General features: G+C 43.7%; 1 pseudogene; it reads right to left on the bottom strand.

The window, feature by feature from the left end:
- Positions 1-11,712: 11,712 nt before the first annotated feature.
- On the bottom strand, positions 11,713-11,830 carry LOC124796611 (annotated as a pseudogene).
- Between the last annotated feature and the right edge of the window lie 511 nt (positions 11,831-12,341).

Below are 12,341 nucleotides of genomic sequence, written 5' to 3'. Positions count from 1 at the left end.
TAGTCAGCTTTTTCACAGATTTTTTTTTATCTTAGACAGGTAAAAATTTTGTAATGTATGCATCTAGGCAAAAAATTCAAGATTTTTTTTTAATGCAGTACCTGTCTTATCTTTGTCAAATACAAAAAGTCAAAGAGCAAGCTAGTTAATTAAAGTTAATTAATAATATTGTCTTTACAACGTGGAAGCAGTCTCATTTCACAGAGAAGCTCATCAGTATGTCAGTGTCTGTAATATTTCCAAAAATTTCGTTTATCGTACAGGATACTTCAGTTTCCCTGATAAACTTCTAGCTAAAAAGTACGTTGAAGAATTAGGTCGATTGTGCACATATTACGGCTACAGCCACGACCAAAGGCTGATCGTAGCTGTGGAATAAGAGAATCATATTCGTATTTGCGGATCTTGCTAAACTTTGGCTGCACTATGCGTTGGTGACAAGGAAAACTTTTGCAGCGGCCTAGACTCAAACCCGGATCTTCCGCTTGACGCTAGCGGTCGCTTTGACCGCCAAGGTCACCTGAGCACGCTGCAGGGACCCACCCAAACTTCCACACGTCACCGCTTTCGTCTACATCTTATACTCACACATATTATGTGAGTCCTGTGTAAGTACACTACTGGCCATTAAAATTGCTACACCACGAAGATGACGTGCTACAGACGCGAAATTGAACCGACAGGGAGATGATGCTGTGATATACAAATGATTAGCTTTTCAGAGCATTCACACAAGGTTGGCGCCGGTGGCGACATCTACAACGTGCTGACATGAAGAAAGTTTCCAGCCGATTTCTCATGCACAAACAGCAATTGACCGGCGTTACCTGGTGAAACGTTGTTGTGATGCCTCGTGTAAGGAGGAGAAATGCGTACCATCACGTTTCCTACTTCGATAAAGGTCGGATTGTAGCCTATCGCGATTGCGGTTTATCGTATCGCGACATTGCTGCTCGTGTTCGTCGAGATCCAATCTCTGTTAGCAGAATATAGAATCGGTGGGTTCATGAGGGTAATACGGAACGCCGTGCTGGATCCCAACGGCCTCGAATCACTAGCAATCGAGATGACAGGCATGTTATCCGCATGGCTGTAACGGATCGTGTAGCCACGTCTCGATCCCTGAGTCAACAGATGGGGACGTTTGCAAGACGACAACCATCTGCACGAACACTTCGACGACGTTTGCAGCAGCTTGGACTATCAGCTCGGAGATCATGGCTGCGGTTACCCTTGACGCTGCATCACAGACAGGAGCGCCTGCGATGGTGTACTCAACGACGAACCTGGGTGCACGAATGACAAGATATTTTTTCGGATGAATCCAGGTTCTGTTTACAGCATCATGATGGTCGCATCCGTGTTTCGCGACATCGCGGTGAACACACATTGGAAGCGTGTATTCGTCGTCGCCATACTGGCGTATCACCCGGCGTGATGGTACGGGGTGCCATTGGTTACACGTCTCGGTCACCTCTTGTTCGCATTGAGGCGACTTTGAACAGTGGACGTTACATTTCAGATGTGTTACGACCCGTGGCTCTACCCTTCATTCGATCCCTGCGAAACCCCACATTTCAGCAGGATAATGCACGACCGCATGTTGCAGGTCCTGTACGGGCCTTTCTGGCTACAGAAAATGTTCGACTACTGCCCTGGCCAGCACATTCTCCAGATCTCTCACCAATTGAAAACGTCTGGTCAATGGTGGTCGAGCAACTGGCTCGTCACAATACACCAGTCACTACTCTTGATGAACTGTGGTATCGTGTTGAAGCTGCACGGGCAGCTGTACCTGTACACGCCATCCAAGCTTTGTTTGACTCAATGCCCAGGTGTATCAAGGCCGTTACTACGGCCAGAGGTGGTTGTTCTGGGTACTAATTTCTCAGGATCTATGCAACCAAATTGCATGAAAATGTAATCACATGTCAGTTCTAGTATAATATATATGTCCAATGAATACCCGTTTATCATCTGCATTTCTTCCTGGTGTAGCAATTTTAATGGCCAATAGTGTAGGCTGTTTAGGTTTTTATGTTGGTAACGCCACGTAGCGCTCTGTATGAAAATCACTGACTGTGCTGTGTGCAGTCTATGGCTGGGTTGCATTGTTGGAATATTCTCTATTGTAGTGTTGGGCAGCTGCATGTGAACAGCACGTAGCGTTGCGCAGTTGGAGGTGAGCCACGAGCAGTGGTGCATGTGGGGAGAGAGATGGCAGAGCCTTGAGAGTGGACGATCTGGACGTGTGTCCGTCAGAAAAACGAAATTTGTAAGACCGGATGTCATGAACTGATATATATATATATATATTACGACTTTTGAAATACATTGTTTGTTCTCCATAAAAATCTTTCATTTGCTAACTATGACTATCAGTAGTTAGTGCCTTCAGTAGTTAGAATCTTTTATTTAGCTGGCAGAATTGGCGCTCGCTGTATTGCAGTAGTTCGAGTAACGAATATTTTTGTGAGGTAAGTGAGTCATTAAAGGTATAGGTTATTGTTAGTCAGGGCCATTCTTTTGTAGGGATTTTGTGTGTCAGTTTAGTGATGATCAGAATCAGTAAAGAGAGAAATGTCTGAGTGCGTTCAGTTTTGCTCAGCTGTTTGAAAATCAAATAACGTAGAGGTTTTCCAGCACTGTCAGTCTTAATTTTTCTAAGGGGATGTTTCACCTGTACAGGAGGAAACGTATGGTTAAAGTTGAAGCACCGTTATTCTTCGTGAAATACAATATTGCAGTGCCTGTGTTGTTCTAATATTGTTTGCAATGTCCTTCAGACAGACATTCATGTCTGAAGCAACAGGCACTGTAGGGATCAACAACCGTATGAACTACGAGAATTAAATTCGCATTTGCGAATCTCGCTGAAGTCTGGCAGCGCTCTGCATTGGCGACAATAAAAATTTGTGCACAATTTGCATTTTGCAAAATACATTACAGCAGCACAGGCAGTGCAGTAAGGTAACTGTGGAAGTTACGGAGATAGCTACGGTTGAGTATCTCAGTCATGGTGAGGCGAAACGAGAGAATCAAAATACACTCCTGGAAATGGAAAAAAGAACACATTGACACCGGTGTGTCAGACCCACCATACTTGCTCCGGACACTGCGAGAGGGCTGTACAAGCAATGATCACACGCACGGCACAGCGGACACACCAGGAACTGCGGTGTTGGCCGTCTAATGGCGCTAGCTGCGCAGCATTTGTGCACCGCCGCCGTCAGTGTCAGCCAGTTTGCCGTGGCATACGGAGCTCCATCGCAGTCTTTAACACTGGTAGCATGCCGCGACAGCGTGGACGTGAACCGTATGTGCAGTTGACGGACTTTGAGCGAGGGCGTATAGTGGGCATGCGGGAGGCCGGGTGGACGTACCGCCGAATTGCTCAACACGTGGGGCATGAGGTCTCCACAGTACATCGATGTTGTCGCCAGTGGTCGGCGAAAGGTGCACGTGCCCGTCGACCTGGGACCGGACTGCAGCGACGCACGGATGCACGCCAAGACCGTAGGATCCTACGCAGTGCCGTAGGGGACCGCACCGCCACTTCCCAGCAAATTAGGGACACTGTTGCTCCTGGGGTATCGGCGAAGGACCATTCGCAACCGTCTCCATGAAGCTGGGCTACGGTCCCGCACACCGTTAGGCCGTCTTCCGCTCACGCCCCAACATCGTGCAGCCCGCCTCCAGTGGTGTCGCGACAGGCGTGAATGGAGGGACGAATGGAGACGTGTCGTCTTCAGCGATGAGAGTCGCTTCTGCCTTGGTGCCAATGATGGTCGTATGCGTGTTTGGCGCCGTGCAGGTGAGCGCCACAATCAGGACTGCATACGACCGAGGCACACAGGGCCAACACCCGGCATCATGGTGTGGGGAGCGATCTCCTACACTGGCCGTACACCACTGGTGATCGTCGAGGGGACACTGAATAGTGCACGGTACATCCAAACCGTCATCGAACCCATCGTTCTACCATTCCTAGACCGGCAAGGGAACTTGCTGTTCCAACAGGACAATGCACGTCCGCATGTATCCCGTGCCACCCAACGTGCTCTAGAAGGTGTAAGTCAACTACCCTGGCCAGCAAGATCTCCGGATCTGTCCCCCATTGACCATGTTTGGGACTGGATGAAGCGTCGTCCGACGCGGTCTGCACGTCCAGCACGAACGCTGGTCCAACTGAGGCGCCAGGTGGAAATGGCATGGCAAGCCGTTCCACAGGACTACATCCAGCATCTCTACGATCGTCTCCATGGGAGAATAGCAGCCTGCATTGCTGCGAAAGGTGGATATACACTGTACTAGTGCCGACATTGTGCATGCTCTGTTGCCTGTGTCTATGCGCCTGTGGTTCTGTCAGTGTGATCATGTGATGTATCTGACCCCAGGAATGTGTCAATAAAGTTTCCCCTTCCTGGGACAATGAATTCACGGTGTTCTTATTTCAATTTCCAGGAGTGTAGTATGTTGCAGCCCCGGTCTAGCTGCTTGTAACTGTTTGTGAAACAAAACGTACGCAACTATCATCATCCTCGAGATAGAAGTTTCACACAATGCATGGCAAGTAAGTAGTGAATCTTCCCCAAGCTCTGGAATGTAAACGTTAATTTCGCTGTAGGCACTGTTAACCTTAGCACGCCTACCCTGGGTCGAATAGCCATGGAGGGAGTTTTAACATTTACTTGCTGTAAAAGAACTTAAAACTGATCCTCCACTCATCAGGTATGCTGTCTCCCAATATTTAATAACATATTACAGGTACTATTAGCAATTTGTGTCATTAGTTTTAAATGTCACTTAACGTTTTCTTATTTAAACCACACATTTGCATAACATTTATGTTGTAGCATAATTAAACTAAACGATGTGTTAATCAATTACTTTTTGTTCGAGTTCAAAAAATACATTATTGTCACACACATGCTTGTTGTGATGCAGAAAAGGCACCATTATAACTTAGAACTCTGTTCAACATAGCGTACACCTGTGTGGTGTAAGAGAGCTAAATACCGCATTAAATCTTTACGAGTGTGAAGCAGTATAGAAATGTTGTACGACTTTGCTATAGAGCAGTGTTGTGTTTGATACTCGATACTCACTTTGAAGGTAGGTAAATGTCGTTTGTAACACTAAACAATATCATGAACAGCAGCCCACAGAAGAAGAGAGTGCTTAGGTTAGTTCTTCAAATATTTTTTTTAGATAGAATGTCGGAATCTTCATCTAAAAAAGAAAGCAGGAAAGATGACAGCATACTTTCTTCAAGCCCAAATTTTGAATCAGTTGTTATTCAAGCGGTAGGTGACGACGGCCACTTCCTGCGAGATATAAAAGCTGTTTCGGAAGAAAACCATGAAGTTGTTCCTCTTTGCATGAATAAGTAGTGATGTTGATGAGCATGATCATGATCATGATGATGACGTAGGTAATAACGCCTCTGGACAAATAACTAATGAATCTGCTGACGTATATATTGCCGCAAATGGTATTCTATGGAATAAAAGCCCCCCTACCGACAAACCCCCCCCCCCCCCCAGTGAAAAATAAAAGGCCTGCACATTAATTGGTGAAATTTATACCAGGACCAGCAAGGGACATAACCACTGACACCTCAAAAAATGCTTGGGTTTTATATTTGCCATTGTGAATGAAATTGTGAGATGCACAAATCTAGAGGCAAGAAGAGTTTGTTTATCAAGAAAAATAAACTGGCACGATGTGATTACAGAAGAAATGTTCGCCTTCTGCGAAATATTGCTTTATATTGAAGCAGATAAAGGCTGAGATGTTCCAAGCAGGGAACTTTTTCTGTTGGACTTGATCCAACCGTTTATGATCAGCAGGTCTTCTAATCGCCATTTACAGAAATCCATATAACTGGATATGGAGAACTTTATTACTATTCCTCAAACACAAAACAGTAGTAGCAACAGTATGGTTAATCTTCAGAAGCGAAGGTGTCCACTGTGTCCTGTTTCAAAGGGCAGAAAAATGGATAGTATGCTGTAAGTTTACAAAAAATGTGTAGCCAGGATCATAGCAGTCTCGTGTGCAAAACTGTAAAATCTGTGATGCTTTTTAGTTTAATTATTTGTTCTTTGTCAGTATCATAATCATCAATCTGTGAAAAGTTTGTGATAAATACTGGAGTTGGCTTATGTTTCAGTTTTCGTAACGCAATTTCTTCAAAGAGCGTTACTCAGGATTAAAAAATATACACTTTTTTACTGAATGGAACTATTAAAAATCATATCTCTTAAACTGATAAGCCTTAAAACAAAATATTTTTGCGTGATAAAATACTTTTTTTCATTCGAAACCTTATGTTACATATAACGGGTCCAATGGACTTAGAGTTCGTAAATGTACAAATGATATACATCATGCATAGAGGGGTTAAGGCATGTTATGTACTACACAACTACGTACTAAACAGACGTGTACAATATTTTCACGTACATTGTACTGATGTCCTCAAGTTCATGAGAATATTCCAAAACGAATACTACAGAAACGTATTTATCAATTACTGTGTAGATGAAGGCGCTCTGCCGTGGCAGTTTGATTACATTCTCTCTATCATGCAGGGTGAGTCAACTGCTGTTGTTTTATGCAACCCGCAACGTCTTATCTTGCCTTAGTAAACCACGCGCGAGATTTGCATATTCTGAAGCATGTAACGAGCAAACTATTAGTTCTACGGAAATAAATGAACAGGACCTTTCTGTAAGAAATTTAATGTAGTTTTTGTACTGGGATAATTTTTTTGCTAAAGGACGTAGTTTTTGAGTTATTCAAGAAAAACTTACAAAAGTGACCTTCAAACACACCTCTACTCCTACATTCAGCCCCCAGCGTACGTTGTTCATGTCTCTCCCTACTACTACTCTTCAAACATTTGTGATTGCATGAATTATTTTCCACATTCCAGTATTTTGGTCTTCGTTGACTGGCCTTATTACTCCACCAACTTAGTCGATCACTTACAAATTTGTGTAAGTGATGTTTGTGTAAATTTTACGCAACAATATTGTGAATTTTAACGACATAAAACGAACAATTACAACGTTGTATTCGTTAGGCCTTATGACTACGAAACTACCGTGCTTGTAAGGATAAGGTTGGATCAAATTGTGCCGGCCGGTGTGGCCGAGCGGTTCTAGGTGCTACAGTCTGTAACCGCGCGACTGCTACGGGCATGGATGTGTGTGACGTCCTTAGGTTAGTTAGGTTTAGGTAGTTCTAAGTTCTAGAGGACTGATGACATCAGATGTTAAGTCCCATAGTGCTCAGAACCATTTGGATCGAATTGTCAACATAATTAAATTTATTAACGTTAACGAAATAGTATACTAAGTTGGTGACGTAACAGCCCAATGAATAAGAGACCAAATTAGGTCGATTATCCGGAATAGTTCGTATAATCACAAATTTTTGTAAGTGGTAGGAGAGAGTGCCACGAACAACACACATACTAGAAACCCTGACCGAAAACGTATCCTAGTACAAAATTTAGCTACATTAAATTTTCTGCAAAAAATATTTTTCATTTTCCTGTAGGATTAACAGTTGGCACGTAGCAAGTGAGAGAATATGGAAATCTCGCGCTTGGTTTATTATGGTCAGTTATAACATAACGGGTTGCTTAAAACGACGGAGCTAGGGGCAGCCGAATCACCCCGTATACGCATGTGTTAACAAAATATAAATAAAGGTAAAATAACTTACACTGTGTGTTTTGGACCTGTGGTGTTGTGTATTCGCTGCCAGCGAACATCAAAGTACTTTCCTCCCACATTTTCTTTTGCGAGTTTTTATCTGTATGTTCTTCGGACGACAAACAAGTCCCACAAAGCAGACCTATTCCTAAATTTTATAATGTATTTTTCCGTATCGCAGTCCATGATGACAGAAAATTCCTCTGCAGGAACGCAGCAACTGACAAATAAACAAATGTGAAAAGCCTACGCAGCTGTAACCGTGTCGACGGGTGGCCTTGTACTGGAAATCTATGGTGCGACGTGTCCCATGCAACTGCACGCAACTTCGGCCGCAGCGCTCAATGGCCGCAGGCTAGTCGCAGGACAAAATAACGACCGAGCGGACGGCTGGCCGCTACCGACTGCCTGTGCGTTGCTATTGGTTTTCGGGGCGTGCCCATACACCCATCTCTAGAGCGTAAAAACAGTTAGGACGATACAAATGTAAGGAGAAAATCTTCGACTCGGCTGCGTTGTACTTTCGCATTCCACTTATTCTTAGTCGCATCAGAATAGTCGCAAGTCTTGTTGTTCCCGCGGCCACATTAGTGCGCCACCATCCTTAATCCCGTTCGTTATAGGTCTCATCGGACATTCTCCTTTATGAACTCTTCGGTGGACGGTATATTCTCGATGAGACAGGTGAAAGTGGCGACAGACCTTTGGTAGAAGAGCTCAACAGTCTGGAAACTGAGAAAGGATTTTTCTTCGTTTCTTACGACCTTTTTTGTCACATCATATCTGTAAACGAATCAACACGGTGTTTGAAAACATCGCTAGTCAAAAACTCAGCTTGCCCTTGGATGAAGAGCAGCAGCCAGGTTTCATATTTCTAGATTCCCAGAAAGCGCTTAACAGTGCCCCACCGTAGACTGTTTAAGAAAGTACGAGCATATGGAGTAGGTTACCGGATATGTGAGTGGCTCGAAGACTTCATAAGTCATAGAACCCAGTGCGTTGTCCTCGACAGCGAGTCTCATCAGGCATAAGGGTATCGTCAGAAGTGCCTCAGGGGAGTGTGACAGGACAGCTATTATTTTCTATGTACGTAAATGAACTGACAGACAGGATGGGCGGCAAATAGCGGTTGTTTGCTAATGATGTTGTGGTGTATGGTAAGATGTCGAAGTTGAGTGACTCTAGGAGGATACAACATGACTTAGATAAAATTTCTAGTTGGTTTGATGAATGACAGCTAACTCTAAATGTAAAAAAGTGTAAGTTAATGCGGATGAGTACGAAAAACAAAATCACAATGTCCGGATACAGCATTAGTAGTGTACTGCTTGACATAGTTCGTCGTTCAAATATCTGGGCGTAATGTTGCAAAGCGATATGAAGTGGAACGCGCATGTGAGCATATGTGACGTCTCCGTTTGTCTCGGCTCGACGGTGATGGTTGTCCCAGTCGAGATGACGTGGGACGGCGTCCGTCGATCACGACAACGCCAATCTGTAACTATTATAGAAACAAACTCCTCGCGCATTTGGTTATTTTTCAGGTACTGTCTCTCAAAACTGATATCAACGTCTCGACGGAGCAGCACGCTGGAGTGTGCGCGTCGCTCTTGCTTGTAATTAAAGCTATGGTGCTCAATGTCTATCGATCTCCTCCACTAATAAAAAGAGCGACTGCACCACTCGATAACGCGACGACTCCCTTGATCTAAAATGATAACCGAAAGTCCTTTGGATGCTCGCGACAGACTTTTCAATTTACGCGAACTTGCTCACTGTAGTTCTTATGCCGGGCTCGAGAATGGGTATTCAAACGTTGAAAATATAGTCTTGAATCAACAATCCATCACCCAAGCCGATGTCACATCATGATTTTGCAAGGATATTTAGTTGTTAATTATTAATCCGTCGTCAATGCGTCGCTACGTCGCGTATTCAGCAACTACACTATGTAACTCCAGAGATAACATACCCTTGAGCAATGTTCAGAATGTGTCATATTACGGTGTAAACTTATTGTGGTTCACTGTTAAATTGTCACTAAATCACTTTTCACTTTTATGTTATCCGAAGAATCAGTTAATTCCACAAATACACTTTAAATGTCCATTATAAATGCACGAAAAATTGAAGTTGAATTAAAGTTTATTGTTCTTCGTAATTATTTGTCCCTACACTGAGCACACACACCGATTTTTCATTGTAAGTTCTTCGTGATTGCGTTTATTTGTTGCCTACTCAAGTCTAATAATTGAGTTTATGTCGGCGATCAGTCTCTTTCTGTGTCCTTTTATGTTCGTGACTACAACGTATCACGAAGGCTAAGACCCATCACAAATCAGCAATCACACGAGTTATTTTCTGTCACATATATCGATTATCCCGTTATCTGTCTAAACGGTAAAGATGATTTTACTTCTGTCCGACTTCTGACTAATACTTCCAGTTGTAAAACTTTTAAACTTCAGATCGGTTTCAAAACAATCTAGTAACGCTTAGTCGGCTGGTGTGGCCGAGCGGTTCTAGGCGCTTCAGTCTGGAACCGCACGACCGCTACGGTCGCAGGTTCGAATCCTGTTTCGGGCATGGATGTGAGTGCTGTCCTTAGCTTAGTTAGGTTTAAGTAGTTTTAAGTTCTAGGGGACTGATAACCTCAGATGTTAAGTCCCATAGCACTCAGAGCCATTTGAACCATTTTTTAAGTAGCGCTTAACATGCGTACTACTATTGCAAGAGTGCAAGAGAGATGTGAACATCTCCATCGCCAAGTCCATTGTAGTCTCAGCGAACTTACAGCTCGATGCGGCTGCAACTCTCTTCTAGGATTAATATTATTTTTGGTCAATTTATGGTCTGGAATTTAACCTTCGTAAATAATAGTTTTTGAATTATTTTTTAAGGTTTCTGTTTTCTATCATATGCTGTTATTTCATTCAGTCCTTTCTTTATGATAAGCATTGGTATTTACATAACATTCCTGTTAATCAAACTGTCAAGTGTGTAAATTTTGTTGTCAGTAGCTGTCATCACTGTCAGGATGACTGATTTTTCTATTTCTTTTTGCAACAAAAGTGTGTTCATTATGGGTTCTATAATTGGAGTGTTACAGATTGTGGTAATCTTGATTGGGGGAATTTTAGGAAAGCGTGGATCATCTGCAAAGTAGACCGGATATAGGACACTGGTGCGACCTTTTCTTGGGTACTGCTAGAGTGTTTGGGGTCCGCACCGGGTCGGATTAAAGAAAGACATCGGAGAAATTCAAAGGCGGAATGCTAGATTTGTTACCGATAGGTTTGAAAAACATGCAGGTGTGAAGGAGATGCTTCAGTAAATGAAACGGGAATCACTGGAGGTTAGGTGACATTCTTTTTGAGGAACACTACTGAGAAAATTTACAGAACCGGCATTTCACATTGTCTGCAGGACGACTCTCCTGCCGCCAACAAACATTTCGCGTGAGATCCACGAAGATAAGATACGAGACATTAGGGCTCATACGGAGGAACAGGAATGGAAATGACTAGAAGTAGTAGTACTGGGAAACCTCTGTACGCACCGTACGGTGAGTTGCGGAGTATGTTTGTAGATGTAGATGTAGAGCTCACGGTGCACTGGCTCTGCTAACAGTTGTTCCATCTTCAGGAGCATTTCCTCTGTCTGCTCTGGTGATAGCGGTGCGTTCATCCCTCCTGAGTTCATAACGACACTTCCTTTCCTCCGTTAATTTCCTTCGGTCGTTTCGCTTTACACAGAATTCTTTATACCTTCTGCCTTATTTCCCCTGCCTGAATCATCTAGGCTCAACGGTACCGATTGGCCGCCGTGCCATCCTCAGCCCACAGGCGTCACTGGATGGGGATAGGAGGGGCATGTGATCAGCACATCGCTCTCCCGGCCGTATTTCATTTTACGAGACCGGAGCCGCTGCTTCTCAATCAAGAAGCTCCTCAGTTTGTATCACAAGGTCTGAGTGCACCCCGCTTGCCAACAGCGCTCGGCAGACCGGATGGTCATCCATCCAAGTGCTAGCCCAGCCCGACAGCGCTTAACTTCGGTGATCTGACGGGAACCGGTGTTACCGCTGCGGTAAGGCCGTTGGCTGTTTGAATCATTGGAAGAGACAAATAACATGCTTCGTCTACGCTGATGATTTCTTCAATGGGAATTCTCTTACGTGTAGTCGTGAAATTGAGACGTTTCCCCAGCACTGCGATAGCTTCTTCACCGAGTTCCTCAGACGAAAGGTATAATGCCACTCGTTTTCGTTCAAGAATGGCACCTTCCCCGTGCACTTTACTTGCTAATTTGTTGCATTTCTCTTTTTGCTTCAAAGGACTGACACTTGATACCCCCGCAGAATGATTAAGGAAGAGTATGACTGAAATATGACACGGCATAACGACTAAAAAGATTTTGTTAACAGAATAAAACGTGTTCCATAATTCTACCACAGATTATACCAGCGATATTGGTCTAGGAACGTTGACACAACGTTTTGAAAAGACAAATTATATTCTATAGCTAGAAGATAGCTTCATTAAAGATAGAATCACTCTATATCTAACCCCAGATTTAGGGGTCTTAACAAAGTTGACAATCAGAGATCCTAGA

This window comes from Schistocerca piceifrons, chromosome 4 (assembly GCF_021461385.2).
Source record: "Schistocerca piceifrons isolate TAMUIC-IGC-003096 chromosome 4, iqSchPice1.1, whole genome shotgun sequence".
Lineage (NCBI taxonomy): Eukaryota > Metazoa > Arthropoda > Insecta > Orthoptera > Acrididae > Schistocerca > Schistocerca piceifrons.
Note: the sequence above shows the minus strand (reverse complement) of the source record. Positions and strands in the feature narration are given on the sequence as shown.